At 33.7% G+C, this 23,691-nt stretch overlaps 1 non-coding gene across 1 annotated transcript; it reads left to right on the forward strand.

Annotated features, from left to right (window-relative positions):
- Positions 1 to 92, forward strand: LOC121219740 (small nucleolar RNA snoR53Y). The gene has a single exon (XR_005916631.1). It is a non-coding gene; the product is annotated as a small nucleolar RNA snoR53Y (small nucleolar RNA).
- Positions 93 to 23,691: the final 23,599 nt, after the last annotated feature.

Genomic DNA, 23,691 nt, shown 5'->3' on the forward strand with positions numbered 1-23,691 from the left:
GTTCCAAATGAAGCTTGAAACTTTAAAACCATGCTAATGTTGATAATCGAGTGATTAAATATCTCTTATATTCATTCTGATATGAGGAAACTAAAATTTCTATGTTCTTTTAAGAAATTTTTGGTTTAGTGGTGATTTGTTTTTTTATAAGCTTACTAACTATTGCCATGACTTTCTTTACCTTTTTCTTTGTGTGAAGAAAATACAACCAATAAAACTAAAACAAAAGGATTGTCTGTAAACAATTGCAACCTATTCTCATTATTAAAAGCTATTTTGGCCATTATATCAATTTCTATGTTTTCTTCCCTAGGGATGTACTTGATTACCCAGTCTTCTACATTATTTAGGAGATGATGGATCCACTTGATAAGCGTTGACCTAGAAGACGTTAAAACCAAGTCTTGGATAGCTTTAATAGCTTCCAAGCTATCTGTTTGTATCAATACTTTACCTTGCTTCTCTTGCACTAGTGCCAGGCTATCCAAGATACCCCATAGCTCAGCTTCAAGTATTGACCATTTTCCCAACAGATGACTAAAGCCAATTATCCACCCCCATGGTTATCCTCAAGGTTCCCCCTGCAGCAGCATAGCTTGGATCCATTTTAACTGAACCATCAGTTCTTAATTGCATCTACCTATCTGCTTAACTATATTTTTTGAGAAATATGCTCATATTGTAGTAAACATGTAATTTTTTTCTATTTATTTGACCAATGAATAAATAAATAAAGTTAATTTCACATTTCACTATTATGTCTTTTGTATTTATGTCTTTTATATTTTGCATGTATAGCGAAATTGTGACAATCAAATATTAGCTCATTGATTGTCTAAAGTTCAAACTGAAGATAAGTGGCTTTGTAAAGAATGTTTACATTGCGAGAAAGACAACTTACTTCAATAGATAATCTAAATGAGTCCGTAATCTTGTAAACTAATTAAAGTGAGCATTTGATTTAAATACTAAGAAGGATTATTATGTCGTCTACAATTCCAATTGGGGAGATGACTAGTATTGGCTATCGAAGTAGTTGAATCCACGAGTAGAGACATAGATGTATTCATTGGTAGAATGATACATTGGACTGGAACCAGGATGAATTAATTCTGAATCTGTTTGTGAATTAATTCACTTGTGATGTTCATGGTGTGATTTACCTAAATTCTGAGTTAGTCATTGACCATGCGTATGCAAATTATGTGCTTTGATATAAGTGGAGGCCTATGCTCTAAAGATGATTGAGCCCATAGCCGGTATGTTGGGTACATGACTTGTGTATGGCATGATTTTACTAGCAACAGTGGAATTCATAACTCAATTAAAGAGTTAATGATATCATCTCATTGGAATTGTGTGGATTGATAAATATGGAACGTGACCACGGGTTGCTAGTTCTCGAACGAACAATTTATCACAGTCATTTATTGACAATGATCATATTAATCATTAAGAAGACACGATGTTGACAATGAGATAAATATGATTGTATTGAGTGAACAAATTTAACTCAAAGGAATCAAGAATATCATATGAGGGTAACACACACATGACGAGGTCATTGGACAAAACAGTTGGATGAATTGCTTTCATAAAGAGTATACAATAAGGAGTTTTCAATCATGGTACTTCTTATGGGCTGATTCCATGATAAAGTTAAGAACAATATCTTCAAGATATGGGTTGATTAATAGGGAAAACCTAATGATAACCCTTGGATTTATTGGAAAAGCTACTCAAAATACTAATATTAATTATAAATACGAAATAAAAGAGGTCATAGAATCTATAGCCTCAAAAGGAGTAAGATTCATAAAATCCCCACAATTTTCAACCGAGCTTCTAGCAGGAAAAAATTGGAACTTAAAAAAATTATTTGAAGTACAAAAACCAAAATTAACCCCCTAAGAAGGAGAAATATTTCAAGACTTAATAGGGATATATAAGTATAAGATTTGCAGGCTATAACCATTGACATTCAATATTGATAGAATGCCTTGCTTCTGCTATAAGTATAAATTCAAACTTTGAAATAGATAACGAGCTAGTAGGATAGATCTAATAGATGATGAACAAGATGAAGAAAAAATAAGAAGATATGTAGAATTCTATAATCATAAAGAATTCTTTAAATCTTATAGAGAATATGAAAAAAAAGATTAGAATATTTCATAACACTCAACGAAAAAGAAAGGACAGAGTATATAAAAAGAGCAATATTAAAAAAAAAGACCAGATAAAGTTATAGAAATATTCAGAGTAAGACATGAAGAAATATTAGAACAAATATGTATTAGAACATAATCTAATAATTTTGTAGAAAACGCTATAGAAGAGTTTCTAGAAAAAGTCCCGAAAGAATTAATAGACTCGACAACAAGGCTCATGAAAACAAACATACCAAATACTAGTAATAACACCCTGTTAAACCCCCCCCCCCCAAAACTACATATAATTATGGTAGTATACCACCAAGGCTTTATTCAGACTATAGAGAGCCTAAGTACCCATACAAAGTTAAAGGCCAAAGACAACCTTTAGTTGTTTTTGAAGAAGATTACTTACTAAATCTTGGAAAATATAGCCCACAACTATGGCCCGAAGTAATACAACAATGGAAAAATATGACGATAAAAAAAATGCTTAGAACATAATCTTAAACATACCTTAGAGGAGATGTATAAATACTTGGAAACTACTTCAAGAAATATGGCCAAAAGAATTTGGGATAATTTTAAAAATAGATATGAGAATGAATACAAAAAAACTTATACAACTTGTAGCAAATCCTAATAATTTTGTAAAGGCAGTAAGCAACATATTAACTGCAATAGACCCATCAATGGGATCCCGATACCAGCAATTAGAAGCTGTAAGAAAATTAGAACAATCATCTTTAGATGATTGGTCACATGTAATATACTTCTTAAATGATTACATACATTATACTGCTATATCTCAAAACATATATCTCCTTTGGGAAAGCCTCACTTCCATTATTCTGATCGATAATACCTTGTGGATGGTGATTAGTGATTTTAATGTCCTTCTTTCTTCTAGGGATAAGAAAGGAGAGCGTACAGCTGGGAAAGGTTTTCATCTTTTTAATGATTTTATTGAGAAGTCTTTTTTGCTGGACTTAGGATTTAGGGGGTCTTTTTTCACTTGGTATTGAGGTGGGCTTTTTGGAAGACTTGATAGAGCAATTGGTAATGATGCATGGATACGATCTTTTCTCTATTGTTTCGTCACTCATCTTCTGAGAATCAAGTCTGACCATAGACTTCTACTTCTTTCTCTCAAGCCGAATGGTATTTTGCTTAAAGGTTGTTCTTTCAGATTTATTGCTGGCTGGATTGAACACCCAAATTTCTCAGATTTTGTCAAGGAGAAGTGGTGGTTCAAAGGTAACATGATTGACTCTCTTAATAATCTTACTAATCATATTAAAACTGGAATCATTCTATGTACAGTCTTATTGGGATCCGCAAGAGAAAATTGATGCAGAGATTGGCTATTGTCCAAAAGATTTTAGAAAGAATTGATTTTGTGCATTTAAGCCTTCTAAAGACCTTGATTTGAGAGGAATTGGAATGTGTTCTCCATCATGAAGAACTGTTATGGAAGTAGAAAACTAGGTGTGATTGACTGCAATTTAGGGACTGTAACACTAAATTCTTCCACTCTCACACAATTTAGAGGGGGAATCATAACAAAATTTCAGCTTTGAAGAATAATGAGGGGGAATGGATTTACGAAAATGAGGTTCTCCAGCTTGAGGCAGTTAAATTCTTCTAAAAATTGTATGGTGAGCTTCCGGAGAGTTTGAGAACCCTTCCTACAAGCTCGTATCCTAAAATTGATCCCAATGGTGAGGTTTTCTTGAGCAGAGTTCTTTCGAATGATGAAATAAATGTGGCATTTTTTGATATGACTCCCTTGAAAGCGTTCTACAGTGATGGTTATTATGCTCTCTTTTTTCAGAGTCAATGAGAGTTGATCGGGGAAACTATATTTGTTTAGCTATAAATTCTAGTTCTTGGTCAAGAATTCAACTTGGCAGAGAATACTATTATAACATCTGCAGAAATAATACTCATCTATAATATATTCATAGCTTATAAAAGGGGAGATATCAAGCACCAAATCGCCTATCTTAATGGGCTCTCCTTATATTTTCATAACATCCATAATAATGAGATATGCTATATCTTATTCACATGAGACAATAAACGAATATACAAAGAATGGACCGAAATTATCCATTATACAAAATCCCAAAAAAACCCAAAATATAAAAAATACAGCTCTCTGTCAGCTGCATACAAAGATGTCCAGATATACCTCAGACATAAATATAACGTATCAGAGAAACTCAAGAACAAATGGACAGAAGGATATGAGAATCCTCAACTAGGAATAGAAACTTCGACAGAAAAGCAGCATTCCAAGATCAAATTATAAAACACAAAGAACAATAACTCCTCTTGGAAAAACAACTCTAAAACAAGCGAGTAAGGAATATGTAACTAATAAAAAGGATGGAAGATCTCCAAAAGAAGGCCAAGCATAAAAAAGACATGATCTTATACGTCGGGGCCACCACCAGACAACATATAATAAAGGAAGAAAAAATAATAGAAAGACTTTCAAAAATCCAACCAGACTTATCCACCGTCATAAGTGGACTAAACCAATTTGATGAAAGGCCCTCTAAAGGGTAGGATCAATGGTGGCTTGATATGGCATGTCAGGCTAACATAATAGAAAAGATTCTAGAAAGCCCAAAAACTTCAGAAGCCCAAGACGAAGAATACCGAGATGGAGCCCTAGAACAATACGTGACCTTTATAAAAATGTAAAGAAAGTCACGAGATAAAAGCTGCAGATGCTCAGATAAAAGCATCTTATCTGTATTTATTTTAATTTGTTTTTAGGAAAAGCGCCTTTAGGAACCACGCGTCTACCCATCTTTATTAGTTGTTGTAAAGAATTCTCTTGTGACTTATATCTAGGCTGTTGATGGGGCCCAATGAAGCACCCGAGCCTCTATATAAGAAACTCAGATGTATCTTATTAGGTAGCAGTTAGGAAGAGAGAGAGAAACTTATTGCTTTGTAACTTCATCTAAAGTTATAAAAACTCAGCTTCTTTTCTTCAAATATTTGCCTTTGTTCTTCAAATACTTTTTGGGTTTGAGATATAGAGAGAGAAGTGTAAGGCCTCTATCTAGTAACCATAGCCAAGAGAGGGCACACCGGTGAAATAGAAGGTTAGGATCTCGCGAGATTGAGACTCTCATTTCTAGATGGCGACTTGGAGAACTAAGTCATAAACTTCTCTCTATCCCTATTCCCCCGACAGAATCAGTTGTCTTGAGGCACGATTTACAATGTGTATGCTTTTTTTCTTGCGGTATAAATCTGATATAGAAAATAAAAAACATTGTAAGCAACGACTATTCTCTAGACCCCATATATTCCTGTATCAGAGCCTATAGTTACTTTCTTGCAGGAAGTCATCGGAAACTTTAAATACTTAAGTTACACATTCTTTTTAAAGAGTAAACACTTCTTATGACGGTGTGTAACCCTAAGTAAAGATAAAACTTATTTGTGGAAATTGGTTTACCAACGTTGGGTTAAAACATAACTAGCAACCATAAGGGAGATAAATCCTAATGAAGCCAATAGGCGTCTCTATTATTTAGATATTGCTATACCTAACGTTCATAATGACCTTACCTATAATAGTAATAATCAAATAAATTGTAATTTTAGATGAAAAGGAGAAAGACATTATACTCACATTTGGCATAACATTAACGATACTCTAGAAAATAAACAATTAAACACCATTGTAGACTTAATAATAAACTTTCAGAGAATTTATATAATAGTGACCAAAAAATAATTCAAGATTTAAAGCACATAATATGACAAAAAAAATCTAATAATTCATTAGAAATAAATTTATTATTTCAAAAGATAATAAACAACCAAGGGTTTATAAAGTCAGAAATAGAATAGTAAACTAAAAGGAGAGGAAAAAAAGGTTAACTAAAGCCGATAAATTCCTATCTAAGAAAAGAATACAAGAACTAGTTGAAGTTCGTAAAGTAGTAGAAAACAAACCATAAAATTAATAACTAATTTTCAAGAAGAAACACTTTAACCTGCATGTTTGTTGGTCATTAAATGATAAAAGACAGGTAGCTGAAAAGGGGCTTTCTAGTGTCCAAGCCAGTAAACCATTTGCAAGATAAAATAAAAACTCCTACGACTAAGACTAGAAGATTTCTCCTTAACTACCAACGCCCGAATACAGACTCTAAATAACAGTTTAGAGAACGTCAAGAGAAATATTGACAGAGTCGGTCAAACTACAGGATTGCCAACTCCTACGCCAGTAATACCCGATGTAGAAAACATAAAAGAAAGATTAAATACTATATATAGGGGCACTCGAGCTTTAGTAATATTGAGAGAACAGGATAATAATAAAAATAAGCATTACAACAAAATCTGCACACATAAACAAAACAATTTAACAAGAGGATATAGTTCAAATAATTGGCCACACGTCAAAGCATTTGAAATTGATTAAGGAATAAAAAGAAGTGAGATTGGATAGAGCCCTCTCATGACAACAAATCCAACCAGAAGTATTTTAAGAAAATAGATTTAACAAAAACAGAAATGCCAACATTGCTACAAAGGTGAGGATATGCCAACAGATAACATTCACCTCTAGTCTAGTATAGGAGATTATTAGAAAGCAACTACATGTTCTGTTACTTTTCCTGTCCATGCCCCAAAACAAACTCTTCAGCAATGAAAATCAAAACATTTCCTTTCATCTTCAGATATCATATAGTGACACAACCTGCAATGCCCTAAGACGTCAGTTCTAAGAAATTCATCAATGGTGAGACTATTTGGTTTCATTGATAACCTTTCCACATCCTCTACTGCCATTGACATCAATAGTCAAAATGTTAGGATCGTCCCGAATAAGCAACGAACAAGTAAAAATAGTAGAAGAAATTGAGAAGATGAACACACAAATTTAACGTGGAAAAACCCCTCAAAAGAGGATAAAAAACCACGGGCAAAGATAATTTTACTATAATGGCAAAAGAATGAAGAGTACAAAAGATGGAGATAAAAACTAAACCCCGAAAACCCGAAAAACAAAGAACCCTCAAACGTAAACACAAAATTCTCTGGATGTGTTATGAGTTCTAATCTAATGGGTGTCTCTTTAATTCTAAGATTGTAAAGGAGCCTATTTATAGGCTAAATTAGTAAGTCAAATAAACTATACTAATAAATGCTAAATATATTATACTAATAAATACTAAATCTTCTAGAAAGAAAATATATTTTTGTTTAACTTGACTTGCAAGCAATTTCTTAGAATTTGGGTCACACAATTCTAACACAAAAGGACTAACAAATCATAATAAAAATAATAGTAATAATAATAACAACTGCGACAAAGAAGAGAGAAGAAGAAGCCAGAACTAGAGATAACAAATAGTAGAGAGGACAGAGGCCAATATGAATGACGTCGGCAACTCTAAGCCTATACAAGGATTCATCATTGGGGAGGGCAGGTTGATGAGCAAACTAACATCCAAGAGTGTTTAGGGAATGTGATCTCGAGGCCAAATATGCCCATAGAAGCAAAAAGGGGTGATAAATATACACATATGTACTATCAAATAAAACCATAGAAAACCCGCCTCACGACAGCAAAGATTAAATATATATATAAATACAGATTTAATCAACCAGAAATACTGTCTGCATTTCTTTGACGCATTGGGCTTAAATAGATTCATGATATAAAGTCTAAGGTATCTCTAAGATTGCTCACTAAAAATACACTCGGAGAAGGAAAAGTGAAAAATATGCACATATATATTTATAGTTCGGCACTGTATATGGCATTTGTTAATGCCAGAAGTCAAAAAATACAAACTCCATACACAGTTCTATTCGAACTAAATTAGAATCTTTTGGCTGAACACGTCTGACTCACAAATGCACTAGAAGTGCAAATAAAAAGAGCCCTCAGACCTCATGGCTATGCAAACATCATGTACAGTTCCACTGTAAACACATCCTTCAATGGCTTTTCATACACCGCCTGACCACCAAAGAAATGTCTATATAGATATAGATAGATATGTATAGTGTGTGTATGTGTGTGTTGGAAAATCATCCAATACACAGCCAGTATAAAGACCATCCAAGAGAGAGAGAGAGTGAAAGGAGGTGGAGTGCAAAAGCCAGAGTCGAATATAAAACCAGAACCATTCAATCAAAAAAGAGTATTCCATCATCGGGCTCTCAATGAAACCCAAGGCACCGGTTTCTAAAACCCTACATAACATCATTGAAAGAAGAAATTATGATTTACTAAAAGAGTATATACTGAGAAAGCAAAAGGTACAGTGGTCACCAAGCTCTAATCAAGCTTCAGATACCCTAGAAGTCCTATAACAACAACAAAGGAAGATATAATTCAAAGAAAGAAAAGTAAATTTAGTAACATAATTCAACAATAGTGATGCTCATGACTTTCATTCCAATCAATATCTTCAGAGCTTGGTGAAAAAGGTAAACAACAACAAGACTAAGTAGCAAAAGAACTAACCTACGTATCAGCTTCTTCTCACCATTGGGCACATGCCAAAACCTTTGAAATTCATTAAGCATATGTTACACAGATGGTATCAAAAGCGGTGAAATATTGAGTAGAACCATAGTGAATCACTAGGAAGGTAACGTACTTTCAAATACCAGTTGATATTAAACCAGAAAGGGGTTGGCAATATTTTCTCAGACAATTAAATGTTTAATGGTTTGAAATTAGCAACTAAAGAAGAAGCGGATACAATAATTGATGAAATACACGCAATAAAATCTTCAGAAAATATTTAACAAAGAAAAAAAAAGGGTTATTGACTGTCACAACATATCTGTCAGTGTCACTACACATTTACAATGTATTAATGTGGATGCCAATTCAAACATGCAGATATAAATGTGAATGTTCGGATTACATTTGAAAAAAAGCTTGAACTTAACTTGATGATTGTTATCGAGTTCTAGCAGTCGAATTCAAGTAATCAAATGCTTGATTTCAATAACTTTGAATTTAATTGAGATTTTAAAATTAAAATTGAAAATTAATTCAAACTCAAGCTTAAAAATAAATAATCAAATATGAAATTTAACTTATTTTGTACTAGATAAACAAGGCAACCTTCTCGTCTGAGCGTGTGTAAGTTTCCCTTCCTTCATAGTGAAGTAAGGAAACAGTGGAAGAATTGTGTACTTGAAAAAATAAAGGAACTCTTCTGCCCAACTGGATCATCTAGCGATACAAGGAATCCTTCACTTCAAAAGTTGGCACTATTCTTACAAGTGATGTTAGGTGAAGCTAGCATGGCCAATGTGGGACTCGTCGAGACAAAAGTTAAAAGAAAGGAAAATGAAAATATTTATCAATGCACTATGGGGGCACTGACACAAGCTCGCAAACTTTATGCGAACTTAGCTAAAGAGAATAAGAAATTGTTGGAGCAAAACAAGAGGTTACAAAAGCATCTTACTCTTACTGAAAAAGATGTTGAAAAGCTGTATGGGGTGATCGCAGACAAACAAGCTGATAAAAATGTCTTGGAGGTTACTTTAAAAATCATGGATGAACAACACAAAGCTGCCATGGCTAACTTAGCTAAGAGCCATGAGGAAGCTTTGGAGAAGTATAAAAGAGAAACTATGCAAAGTCTCCAAGAGTACTTACCTGATTTAAAGGCTAACTTCCTATTACATGCTTAAGTGGCTGGTGGTCCTTTTGACGTGCGGAGAGTAAATTTTGATGCTTTTAATGAGCTTACTGGTGCTCTGATGGACTTCAACGTCTATTTCCCTTTTGAAGCAGCTTGGGAAGAGTTTGCGGAGAAATGAAAAAATTGTTTTTACCTCGCTGAATATCCTGCTAAGACCAGTGTTGCTCCTGTAGGTGAATGTGAAGGCAATGAGTGTGAAGGAGAAGATGGAGAAGAAAATGAATCGCTTGCTGATCGTCTAGACACGAGTGCTAACTCGTGATTTTCTTATCTTAATTGTACTTGTAGTCTCTGAATTTGAAATGAAAATCTGAGTTTGCTTCTCACTGAAATAGTGTTGTATTTGGTTGCTAACTTATTTTAGTTCATTGTATTGTCATACTGCTAATATTAATGAGCTAAGTAACATGGGTTGTGGAAATAATTAACTCTAAAGAAATCATTCATAACTTTAAATGAAATAAACCTAGGTTGTGATGTTGAATCAACGAACTCAAATAAAATTGTTCATGATCTTAAAATCAAATGAACTTAGGTTGTGATACTGAATCGCGAACTTTAATAAGCATCTGTCAAGCGCAATTCCAATAATTTTATGTGAACAATAATATTTTAAATTAAAAATTACATGTGAGATATGGCTTTTCAAAAGAGAACTCCACCATAAAGTCAACTAGTATCTGACTCTTGATCGTGTCCTTGGAGCATACTCTATGCCAAACTCGGCTAACTCGATTCCCCATTTTTTTATTCTTCTTGAAGTGTCCACTTTAGATAGTATATCTTTAATAGGTTGATTCGTCATGACAATGATAGGATGAGCCTGAAAATAAGGACGCAACTTGCGAGTTGTTACAATGAGAGTAAAAATGAGTTTTTTTGTTTTTGAATATCTTTGCTCGCCATTCTGCAACACCTTGCTAACATAATAAACTGGGATTTGGTGAACTCTTTTTGCCCTGACTAGAACTATTGCAACCGTCTCGTCTGAGGTTGCCAATTAAAGATATATAGTTTCCCTCACACGAGGCGACATCAGAACTGGTGGAGATGTGAGATGCAACTTAAGCTTTTCAAAAGTGAACTGGCATTCTTCAGTCCAAGTAAAAGAAGTTCTCAAGGCTTTAAAGAAGGGTAAACATTTGTCTGTCATCCTGGAGATGAACCTATTAAGCGCAACTACTTTCCACATTAGACATTGAATGTCTTTAATAGTCCTCGAGGGAGGCATATCCAAAATAGCCTGAGTTTTCTTTGGCTCACCTCTATTCCTCTCTCTGAAACTATAAATCCTAGAAACTTGTCTTCTCTTACACTGAAAGCACACTTTTCCAAATTCACCTTCATATTGTGAGCTTGCAAAATGGCGAAAGCCTTCGAAAAATCTTGAACATGTCATCTCAAGGTGAAACTTTTCACCAACATATCATCAACATAAATTTCAAAAATGTGCCTAATTTTCCTTTCAAAAATTCTATTAACCAACCGCTGGTAAGTCACACCTGCATTCTTCAAACCAAAGGACATGACCCGAAAGCAAAATAAGCCTTCCTCTGTAACAAAGGTTGTCTTATCTTGATCCTCTAGGGTCATGGGTATTTGGTTGTAACCTGAAAATGCATCTATAAAACTTATGAACCTATGCCCCGAGGACGCATCCACCAATCTATCAATCGAGGGCAAAGGAAACTTTTCCTTAGAGCAAGTTTTATTTAGGTTGGTGAAATCAACACACATTCTCCACTCTCTATTAAATTTTTTTATCATTACAACATTTGAAATCCAATCAGGGTATGCGACCTCTCTAATAAACCCTGCTGACAACAGTTTCCCCACTTATTGCCTTATTACCTCTACTACCTGCGGAACAAACTTTCTTTTCTTCTGTTTAAAAGGTTTAACCTCAAGGACCACATTTAATTTGTGAAAAATTACTTAAGGATCTACCCAGGCATGTTTGCAGCTGACCACGCAAAAACATTAGAATTCACCCTTAAACACTGAATCAAATCATCTTTTTCCTTCTCTGCCAATGATGAAAAAATTTTCACGACTCTATTTGCATCATCATAAAACAACTGTAAGGTTTTCGTGATTTCTGCTGCTTATGGCTTTCCAATTCTCTTTTCACCCTTTGTATCCAAACTATCCGAATCCAAAACCTAACTATACGTTCATGTCTGCTGCGAGCACTATCCCTGCTGTAACTATTAGCACATTTGCCTAACTAATAAAATGTGAAACTGCCTCGTTGTTCGTTGATCAGACTGCATAAATCCTATCCCTGTTCCTGTAGGAAATTTAATCTTTAAACAAAAAGTTGCAATCATGATCTTGGTCATTCCTCTAACCTTCTGCTTTCCTTTAGCTTCGCCCCGCAAGTTTTTCCCTTGCTGGTTAACATCCTGAGCTACAAAATCTTTCAGCTCGCTATTCTTAACTGCTTCCTCAATAGCATCCTTCAGAGAAGAGCAATCCTCAATTTTATGTCCCCCATCATTGTGAAAAGCACATTTTTCCATTAAATTTGATCTCCTTACGTTATGTCTTATTGGTAGAGGAGTTGGCAAGATACCCAGACTTTTAACTTGGCTAAGTATATAGGCACGTGTAGCATTTAAGGGAGCATAAGTCTCAAATTTACCATAAGGGGCATACCTTCTCGCGTGCTCAGGTTGAGATCTCTAAAATGTTTTGGATGGCTCAGTCTACAATTAACTCTTCTGTTGTCCTCCACCTTATACACGCAGAGCCTAAGACGATGGGCCTTGACGATCGTGAGCTCCTTCTCTGTTCCTAGAATGTCTATCATCTCTTTGGAATATACTGTGTACTGCTTTCTTAATTCCTTCTGCTTCAGCAAACTTGTGAGCCCTCTCATACAAGGCTTCCAAACTCTATGGCTTATTGTCTGTGAACGAATATTGCACATGCTAATTATGATCAATGGCCCATTTATCCTCTAAGTTTTTTTTATGATCAATGGCCTACTGATCCTCTAAGTTTTTTTGTATTTAACGTTGCTACATGAAAAAGCTTAATATAATCTTGCAAGGTTTCTCCCTCTATTTGCTTTAAAGACATTAAACCCATAGGAGTGCTCATTATTAATCTATGTGCACGAAATCTCCCCAAGAACATTTGACCTAACTGCGAAAAACTCTGGATGGAACCCTACGGAAGAGATAAATACCAATCTTTCGCACTTCGCAGCATCAGAGGCTCGTAGCACATTCATATAATCATTGTATTGCATGATATGTGCTCAAGGATCCCTCCTACCTTCAAACATCTCATTCGAAATTTTAAATTCAACTGAAAAAACTACACTATCCACCTCAAAAGCTAGTGGATTGTTAGAACAAAATAGTCAATCCATATCCTAAGCATCAAGATGCAAAACTCGTACATCTCTACGTAAAACATCCATATCGTTCTGCCACAATTTTGCATGTACCCTAACATCTTCTTTTTAGATGATCACAGTGATATCTTGAAGATTAGAATTGTCAGACTGCATTTTCCTCTTCAACTCTTCTTTCTGCCTTTGTAAATTTTGCTAAAAAATTCGGATAATCAGATTCATAAACGCTGTAAGAGTATTAGTTAATTCATAAAGCTTTACATGAATTCATAATATCCATAACATGTTCTAAAAGTTGTTTTCTGTACATCCATATATGTAACTCACAATTGATAAAAACTAGATAGGTAATCTCTGTTCGAGGAAACTATAGCACTTTTCAACTGATCGAATAGGTCTTCAATATGAAGTAGCGAATGTTTATTATTTATTGTGACTTTATTCAACTACTAGCAATCTACATACAAACTCATCATCCCATCTTTCTTTGTCACAAAACAATACAAGTGTGCCCCAAAGTGATATATTCGATCGAATAAAACCTTCGTCAATTAATTCTTGCAACTGATCTTTTAATTCTTTTTATTTGATTGGAGCTATTTGGTATGAAGTAATCAAGATCAGAGCAGTCCCTAGCACTAATTCTATAGCAAACTCTACTTCTTGCTCTGGTAATAAACTTGTCAATTCCTCAAGGAAAGCATCTGTAAACTCGTAAATTGTTGGTATTTGATCAACTTTCCTTTAAGATACTCTAAAATCCAGAATATAAGTTACAAGAGTATCACAACCCTTTCGTATAAATTTTTGAACAAGCAGTGCTGAAATCACATTCAAATCACAATCAAACTTACCAGATTTAATGTAAATCAATTCATGAATCTAACGTCTCAAATCAATTAATTTATGTTGGCAATTCACTACTACATCATTAACAATCAACAATTCTATTCCCAAGATAACATCAAATTCATAAAAAAAACAATAATATCAAATCAGCAGGAAAGTCATAACCCTGAATTCTAAGTGGACACTATTGTAAACTAAAACAACTGTCACACTTTAACTTAAGGATTCCTTATTTTGATAACATAATCAATCTGCTCGACCGGTGAACTCTTTCTGTTACTAACATAGTGTATATATATACACAAATGTGTCGATCAAAGTGAATTAATGTGTAACACCCATAATCCGTATCCATCATCAGATTAGGGTTACGAAGCATTACCATACAATCATAAACATTTAAACTTAAAGTTATTCAATAATATAATCACATCGTAAACCAATCATATACATACACATCGTCCCTAAATTGAGCCTTCGAAGCCCTAAAAATATCTTAGAAATAAATCGGGACAAATTTGAAACAGTTTGGAAAACTTAGAAAAACTTGCAAAATTTTTCAAAACAGGGGTCACACGGCTGTGCGGCCAGACCATGTGCCTCACATGGCCCTGTCCCGACCCGTGTCCTTACCAATGTAACTCTCTGAGTAGGGTCACATGGTCGTGTCACACAACCGTTTGCCAAACCGTGCAACTCTCTGAGTTGCCCTACACGCCCGTGTACCAGGGCGTGCGTTAGGCCGTGTAACTCATTAACTTGCAACCTAAGAAAATCATCAGATGACACACGGCCATGTCGCCAGGCCGTGTATCCTACACGGTTGCGCCACACTGTAACACCCATTAACCCCAAATCGTCGCCAAAATAGGGTTATAAGGCATTACAGAACATATCGATCAATTTACGAGCAATTCACAAGAAAATAACAAACATATAAAAATTAAATCATAAAATCCCTTTTAATGGACCCTTGAGGTTAAATCACATATTAAAAATGGAACAGGACTTGTTCGAGTATTCCAAATTTTTTTTGAACTCAATATATATCCCCTTTATAAACATCTAACCTTCCTTGTAATTTTCAAACAACAACCAATCTAAAACCAATGGCACAACCAAAAACAATTTAAATTCAAATATACCTAAATCATGACCAATTCATTAACATGGTAATTTAATAACTAAACATTCATAATATCATTCAAAATTAACTAGTAACTTTATTCATTTTCCATTCTAACTTAATGTCAAATTATATAATATAATCTTTGCCATTTTATTAAACTAATATCAAAATATGGTATACCATTTCTACAACCAACATTACAAGCATATCTATATAACCTATACAACACCTAGTACATGCCACTTTCAATTAAGGGAGAAAACATCCCCAAAATTTATGCTGGAGTCAGGATCGTTCTGGATGCTGAACCAAGACTCTAGACTCCTTTCAACCTGCGCACGGAAACAACCATATGCTGAGTATTTTATACTCAGTGGTATTACCATAATTCAAACTATAATAACCATAATAAAATATAAATATCAAGTATATAACAATTGATTTTCTCTTACATTAATTCATTCTTAAACTATATTAGGATTAACAATACACTTTAACTATGCATCAATTTTAATCATATGTCATAACTTTAATTACATTTACTACATGAACATTTAGCTCATGTTTTCCATTTCCAATTTCAGTTTCAATCCACAATTCATTTTTCTCATTTCTTTCAATATTTTCAATAATACTATCAATCAGATTCATATAAATTTCTCATTTCAGTTATTCACCCTATTAACAATCTGGACTTTGACGGATACACGGATTCCAACCCAAACACACCAGTACGACACATTGTGCCTAAAACGGTACATAGTACCTGATCAGTATACGACACATAAGTACCTGAAACGACACACGAAGTGCCTGATACAACACACGAGGTGCTTGACATACGACACATAAAGTGCCTGATATACGACACATATAGTGCCTAATCGGCAAAGCCAGTAAATCCCGTACTCTTCCAAATCCTATGGTATGCCAATTATATCCAACTCAGTCCGACTAGTTAATAGGGTATTTCAATTTCACAATCCAATTTTCACTTTTATTTCAAGAATTCATTTTCAATATCAATTATACTTTTCCATTCACTAATCAAAACACAATTCAATACCAACACATATTTTTCTCATTCAATTTAATTTTTCAAATTCAATTTAATAAAGTCACTTACCTTATTATTAGCTTACCATACACATAATTTAAATTTAACATTAAATAATAAATAATTTGAATTATAATAATACAAACCCGAATTTGCTCGATTATTCCTCAATAATCTTCTCCTTTCCTTTGTGTGCCGATGCCTCGAGTTCCTTGTTAGCTACGAAAATAATAATAATTTACATCATTAATTACAGCATTAATTTATAATAATAATAGAATTTCTATCCAATTTAGACTTTAATTCCAATTTAGTCCTAACTAGATTTATCTACTTTTCTAATTTAATTCACACTCTATTTCTATTCAAATTTCATCCAAACTCAAATTTAACTACTAAATTTTCAGCATATTTCACTAATTTCAAATTTTCCTCAATTTAGTCCCTACAACATAAAACTTATAGCTTACTTTACAATTTAATCCTTTATCTATTCTAACTTAAATTTCATTCATTTAAATCCCTAATTCAACAATTTATCCAACATGAATCATGCTTAAAAACCTATGAACTTCCAAGACTTCAACCTAATTTCAAAAAACCTTGTTTTAAAACTTCTAAAACATCAAATTTAAAAGAACAAGACTTAACTTAACTTACGAATTAAACTTCAAGCTTCAAATCCCCAGTTTTCCCTTTTATTTTTATTTTTATTTTTCTCCTTTTCCTGCTCTGTTTCGAAATGCTCTCTGCTACTTTTTCCTTTCTTTTTTCTTGTTTCGTTTTATTTACTTTATTGTTTTAATTACTTAATAATTAATATAATATCAATATAAAATATCTTATGCTTAAATGTTAAGTAAACCAATTATTTAATTACATGTGTACATATTTATATTATTACACTTGTATAAATTTTGTACCATATATTTGTCAATTATGTTTTTTATTTAATAAAAATTCTATTTAACAACAAATAATAATATTACAAATGTACATATATTTTATTCATAAATGTACAATATCATCTATACCATACACTTGTATTAAATCATTACCATACATTTATCTTTATTTAACTTATTTCATAATATAATAATAATTATTATAATTTATAATTTAATATTAAACCTTAATAATTATTAATTAAATATCATGTAATATCTTCAATCAATCAACTTATGCGGCCTCATATTTATGAATTGGCTTAATTTTCATTTTGGCCCTTTATACTTTCTTTTAATCTATAATTCAACTTTTACACCTTATTCTATTTAGTCCTTTTTCCTAATTTCTCTTAATTAAACTAAATTCATCTAATTAAAACTTAATTAGACACATTACTAGACTCATAATTACTCCTAATAATTATTTAGGGACTCGGTTTACTAAGACAGAGGCCTGATATTGCACTTTTTCGATGCCCGTAAATTTTGGGTCATTACACACACACTCGTGTCGCCAAGCTGTCTGGTCCCAAATTTACCTAAAATCAAGCCATTTCAAATTCATCACATGTATAACCATTCATCCTACTTAAGCACACTTTAAAAGAAACCAAAATAACATCAAAACACAATTAAGTATGCTCCAAAAACATATCAAACAACCATCCTAAGTGCCTAACCAATGTACCCTCATTGACACCACAATTAATTCATCCATCAACAACTAATATACCATTCATAGGTACCCCAAATAAAGTTCAAACATTCAATATAATTGAGTATGGTAATTGTAAAACCTATACTAATCACTCCCAAACAAATTGTCAACCAAAAAGGCTCAATGAATAAACTTTGTTCATTTACTAATCAAGCACCTCAAGTATAATACCAAAATGACCAAATAATTTAAGCAAACACCAAGTGGAAGCATTTATATAAACTCCAATAATTTATTTACAATCATTTAGAACTCATAGGACTACATTCTCTAGGATTTACTAAACAAAAGGACATTATCTTAATATTGACATCCTAGGTACATGCCAAGACTTAAAAAGAAATACATCACCAACTTTGAGTACGAGATTTGTAGTGGATGCTAAGATGTAGAACAACAGTAAAACCTAACCTGCAGTCAAATAAAACTTCAAGCAGTAAGCAACTAATGATCTCAATAGATCTCCCTTTCAACTATTAACCAAAAGTTTACATTTTACAACATATAGGTAATCTCATGAATTATTATGCCTTACCGAAATATATAATTTAACAAATGGCACTTGGTGCCTAATGGTTAGACAGTGATTAAGGTTTTGCGCCTAACGCTAGTCATTTAACTCGACAAGATCATTGGTGTGCCCAGCACTAGTCGAATGAGTCAACAAATTGCATTCAGTGCTAGGCGGGTAACCGACGATAGTTGTACCCAGCACTAGTCGAACAAGCCAGCAAATTATTGTGCCCAGCGCTAATCGAATACCTGACGTTAGTTGTCATCCACATTTCCATAATATTATTTTTTTATCACTCAATATCGCATTTTATATAAATACATATACTTTCATAAACTTCCATTCACTTGAATTAACATATACATCCATAAACTTTTATTCAATTGAATTGACAATTACATTAGGGATATAATAAAACATCAAGTAGTAACTAGATTAATTAAAACAATTTATAAAGTTCGAGTTTAGGGAATACGAACTTACCGAAATTACGATAGTAGACAATTACTCGGCAAGCTTATTCTTTCCACGATTATCAATTGAGTCTCTTGTTTCTCAATATAAAAATTTATAAATTAGTTTAATTAACTAACTCATCCTCCAAGAATATATATATAAAGCACAAGAATTCAACCCCTTTTTAATCATATTATACACATTTGTATTCAATACTTCGATTCTACCTCAAACCTTAATTGTTTAACTTCCTTGAATTAATTATCTATACTACACTTAAGTAGTTCCTTAATCGTTGAAATTTTAGTTTTACCCCTATTATTTTAATTTTGTAACTTTTAACTCCTTAAGATAAGTTCTAGCAAAAATCATTACACAAAAATTAGTTTAATCACACCACAAAACTCATTAATACATTCAATACTTCAAAGCATCATTGGTCTTAACAAAACAATCCCTAAACATGCCACCATTTTTCAAATTTGACCCCTAATTTAGCTTGGTCTAGCTTCAAGGGTCCTAAAACTACAAAAATTAACAACAATAAGAGCTAGAACACTTACATGCAATGAGTTCACTATACCGAACCTTGCTCCCCTCTCTAATGGTGTTACTCTTTCTTTCTTTTCGATGGAACCAAAATTAATTGAAGAGAATGGCTAAATTTTTATATTTTAGTCAAAGCTCATTTAAACTCTTAAATACCAAATTACCCTTATTACTACATACAATTCTCTTTAACAATTACACCCACTACCGTCCATTCCCATTTAAAATGATTTAATTATCACTTAAATCCTTCAACTTCTAATTTACTAACCATTTAGCTTTTCATTATTACAACTAACTTTTCAACCTTCTACAATTTAGTCTTTTCTAATTAAATTCACTAATCAACATCTAAATTTCTTAACAAATTTTAATAAAATCCCACAGCAACCCTATAAACATTAATTAATAAATAAATCACTGATTCTTTTATTGGAGTTGAGATCCTGAAACCACTGTTTCTGACGCTACAGAAAATAGGTCGTTAAAACTCTCCCCCTAAAGAAATTTTGTCCTAAAAAATCTTACCAGAAAATATATGGGGGTATTGAGACCTCATCGTTTCCTCCGACTCCTAGTCGCTTCCTCGACGTTATGACTACGTCAAAGAACCTTCACTAGCGGAACTTGTTTGTTACGCAATTCTTTCGTCTCACGAGCTAAAATTTTAACCGGTTCTTCTTCATATGTCAAATCAGGCTGAATTTCAATTTCTTCTGCTGATATGACACGAGACAGATCCGATCGATATCTTCTGAGTATCAACATGTGGAAAACATTATGAATTTTCTGTAACTCTACTGATATGCTAGCCGATACGCAATAGGTTTAACTCTTTTAGTGATCTCATACAAACTTATAAAATGAAGATTCAATTTCCTTTTTTTTCGAAAACACAATACTTTCTTCTACAGAGATACTCGTAAAAAGACCTTATCACCCACTGGGTATTCAATGTCCCGACGTTGCAAATCTGCATAAGATTTCTGTTTGTCTGAAGCTGCTTTCAATCTGCCTCGAATCAGTTTAACCATATTTTCCATTTCTTAAATCAATTCTACCCCAATCGTTTTCTTCTCACTCAAGTCTGACCAACATACGCGTGTTCTACATCTCCGACCGTATAAAGCTTCGTAAGGAGCTATTTGAATGCTCGATTGGAAACTATTATTGTACACGAACTCGGTCAAAGGTAAATAATGTTCCCAACCAAATTCAAAGTTAATCACATAGGCTTGAAGCATATATTCTAGAATCAGAATAACACGTTCAGATTGTTCGTCCATCTGAGGGTGAAAAGTCGTGCTAAAATTTAGCATCATACCAAGTAACTTTGCAATTGCTTCCAAAACCTCAAAGTGAATCGGGGATCCTGATCAGATGTAATTGACATAAGTATGCCGTATAATCTGACAATTTCTCGAATATAGACTTCAGCTAGCTTTTGTAGAGACCAATCCACTCTCACTGCAATAAAATGAGTCGACTTTGTGAAAAGATCGAATATTACCCAAACAACATTTTTCTTATTTGGAGATAATGGCAATCCGGTTACGAAATCCATCGTTATGCGTTCCCATTTCCATTGAGGAATAAAAATAGGCTGAAGCAATCTGGTAGGGACTTGATGTTCCGTCTTGACCCGTTGACAGGTTAGGTAGCTAGCCATGAATTCAACTATTTCTCCTTTTATGCCCAGCCACCAATACAACTCTCGCGGGTCGCAATACATTTTTGTTCCACTAGGGTGAATAGCAAAAGGACTATCGTGAGCTTTGCGTAATATTAATTCTTTTAATTCAACAACATTTGGAACACATATTCAATCACGAAATCTTAAATAATCTAGTTCATCGATGCTAAAAATTTTAATTGAGCCATATTGAACCATTTTTCTTTTCTCCGACAATTTAATGCCTGTTAACTATGCTTCTCTAATCTGATCAAATAATACGGGTTTAATTCTCAACTCGGCCAGTAAATTGTTGTCATTGTTAATTCGAGTTAAGTGAACATTGCTTGCACCTCAGTTACCACTTTCCTGCTCAACGCATCCGCGACAACATTAGCTTTACTAGGGTGGTAATTTGTAACACAGTCATAATCTTTTAAAAGCTTGATCCAACGACGTTGTCTTAAATTCAACTCCTTTTGAGTTAGAAGGTATTTAATACTTCCATGATCGGTGAAAATATGACACTTCTCACCATGCAACTAGTGTCTCCAAATTTTTAAAGCAAAAACCACAACACCTAGCTCTAAGTCATGAGTTGGGTAATTACGTTCATGCGTTTCCAACTGTTGGGATGCGTACACAATTACCTTACATTCTTGCATTAAAACGCAACCCAACCCACTCAACGAGGCATCACTATAAACCATAAAATTCTTTCCCAATTCCGGTAAGGTCAAAACTGGTGCTTCAATCAACATCTGTTTCAGTCTTTCAAAACTTTCTTGGCACTGATCATTTCAAACAAACTATACATTCTTTTGCGACAATTTTTTCATCAACATAGATATCTTTGAAAATCCGTTAACAAATCTTCAGTAGTAACCAGCCAAACCCAGAAAACTATAGATTTTTGACACATTCCTCGGTGCTTTCCACTAAATTATGGCTTTAATATTTTTCTAATCAACACAGATCCCATCCGTAAAAATAACATGCCCTTAAAATACCACTTCTAATAGCCAAAATTCTCATTTACTAAGCTTCCTATAGAGTTGTTTTTCTCAAAAAATTTGTAAAATAATACGCAAATGTTGTTTGTGGTCAACTTCTGATTTTGAGTATATCAAAATGTTGTTAATAAATACTACTACAAACTGATCTAAGTAGTGCTGAAAGATGTGATTCATGAGATCTATGAATGCCACAGGAGCATTTTTCAATCCGAAAGGCATCACTAAAAATTTGTAATGGCCATAACGTGTACGAAAGACAGTGTTTGGTACGTCATTATCATTCACTTTCAACTGATAGTAACCCGATCTTAAATCATTCTTAGAAAATATTGAAGCTCCTTTCAATTGATCAAACAAGTCATCGATACGAGGGAAAGGGTATTGATTCTTAATTGTCAATTTATTCAATTGTCGATAGTTAATACAAAGTTACATTGAGCCGTCTTTCTTTTTAGTGAATAGAATTGGAGCTCCCCAAGGCGATATACTAGGACGTATAAAGTTACAGCCCAATAGATCTAGCAGTTGAATCTTCAATTCCTTCAATTCAGTTGGTGCGACACATTAAACATATCACTCGTCATATATAAAAAAAAGTACTGTGAGACTCTTCTCTAGGCTCTTGAAACTCAAGCACATTATGCGCATCCCCTTGATCGGTGGCTTGAGCATTGCTCATAGCTTCATTGGAATTAGCTCGATTGGATGACATATTTTATCTAAAAGAGAAACAGAATTAATTTAAGTCAAGAGACATCACACTGTCACATGTTATAAAATGGCATGTATTTCTAAACTCCACACATGCCACGTTCAGCCTGAGAACCAACTAAATCATAGCTTTGATACCACTAAATGTAACACCCCTAACCCGTCTCTATCATCGGATTAGGGTTACGGAGTATTACAGTACAAATAAAAAAATTTCACTTTAACAGAAATAATCATTCAAATTAATTAATAACACTCAAAAACACATTTTATTTATATCATAAATACTTTTATGGGCCTTAAACCAAGCCTACAGGGTCCTAAAAATAGCTTGGGAACGTTCAATGACTAATTTGAAATAAACAGAAAATTTTGAAAAAAATATATTGAAAATTTTTGGAAACAGAGGTCACACGGCCATGTGACATAGCCAGGCCATGTGGCTTAAAAACATGGTCGTGTGGTCAACCGTGAACAACTCGAAGTACGGGACACACAGCCGTGTCCCAGCCTGTGTGGGTATTCGAAATAGGGTCACACGGTCGTGTCGCCAGGCCATGTAACTCTTTGTGACTGTATGGTTCATCCTGCACTTAAAATTAATAGGACACACAGTCGTGTGAGGACGCCGTATGTGGCACACGGTCGTGTGGCTGCTCGTGTTCCAGGACGTGTGCATCCACTAAGACCTCTAATTCAAGCCTAAACAACAAGCATTTATTGGACATCAAACAAAACTTTTTCCAATCATATTCACATGGTTAAAACACATTCAAACATGCCAAAATCAATCAACCTATGTGCCTAACCAACATGCGATTACTTGGCACCACAATTCAAA

This window comes from Gossypium hirsutum, chromosome D07, assembly GCF_007990345.1.
Source record: "Gossypium hirsutum isolate 1008001.06 chromosome D07, Gossypium_hirsutum_v2.1, whole genome shotgun sequence".
Classification (NCBI taxonomy): Eukaryota; Viridiplantae; Streptophyta; class Magnoliopsida; order Malvales; family Malvaceae; genus Gossypium; species Gossypium hirsutum.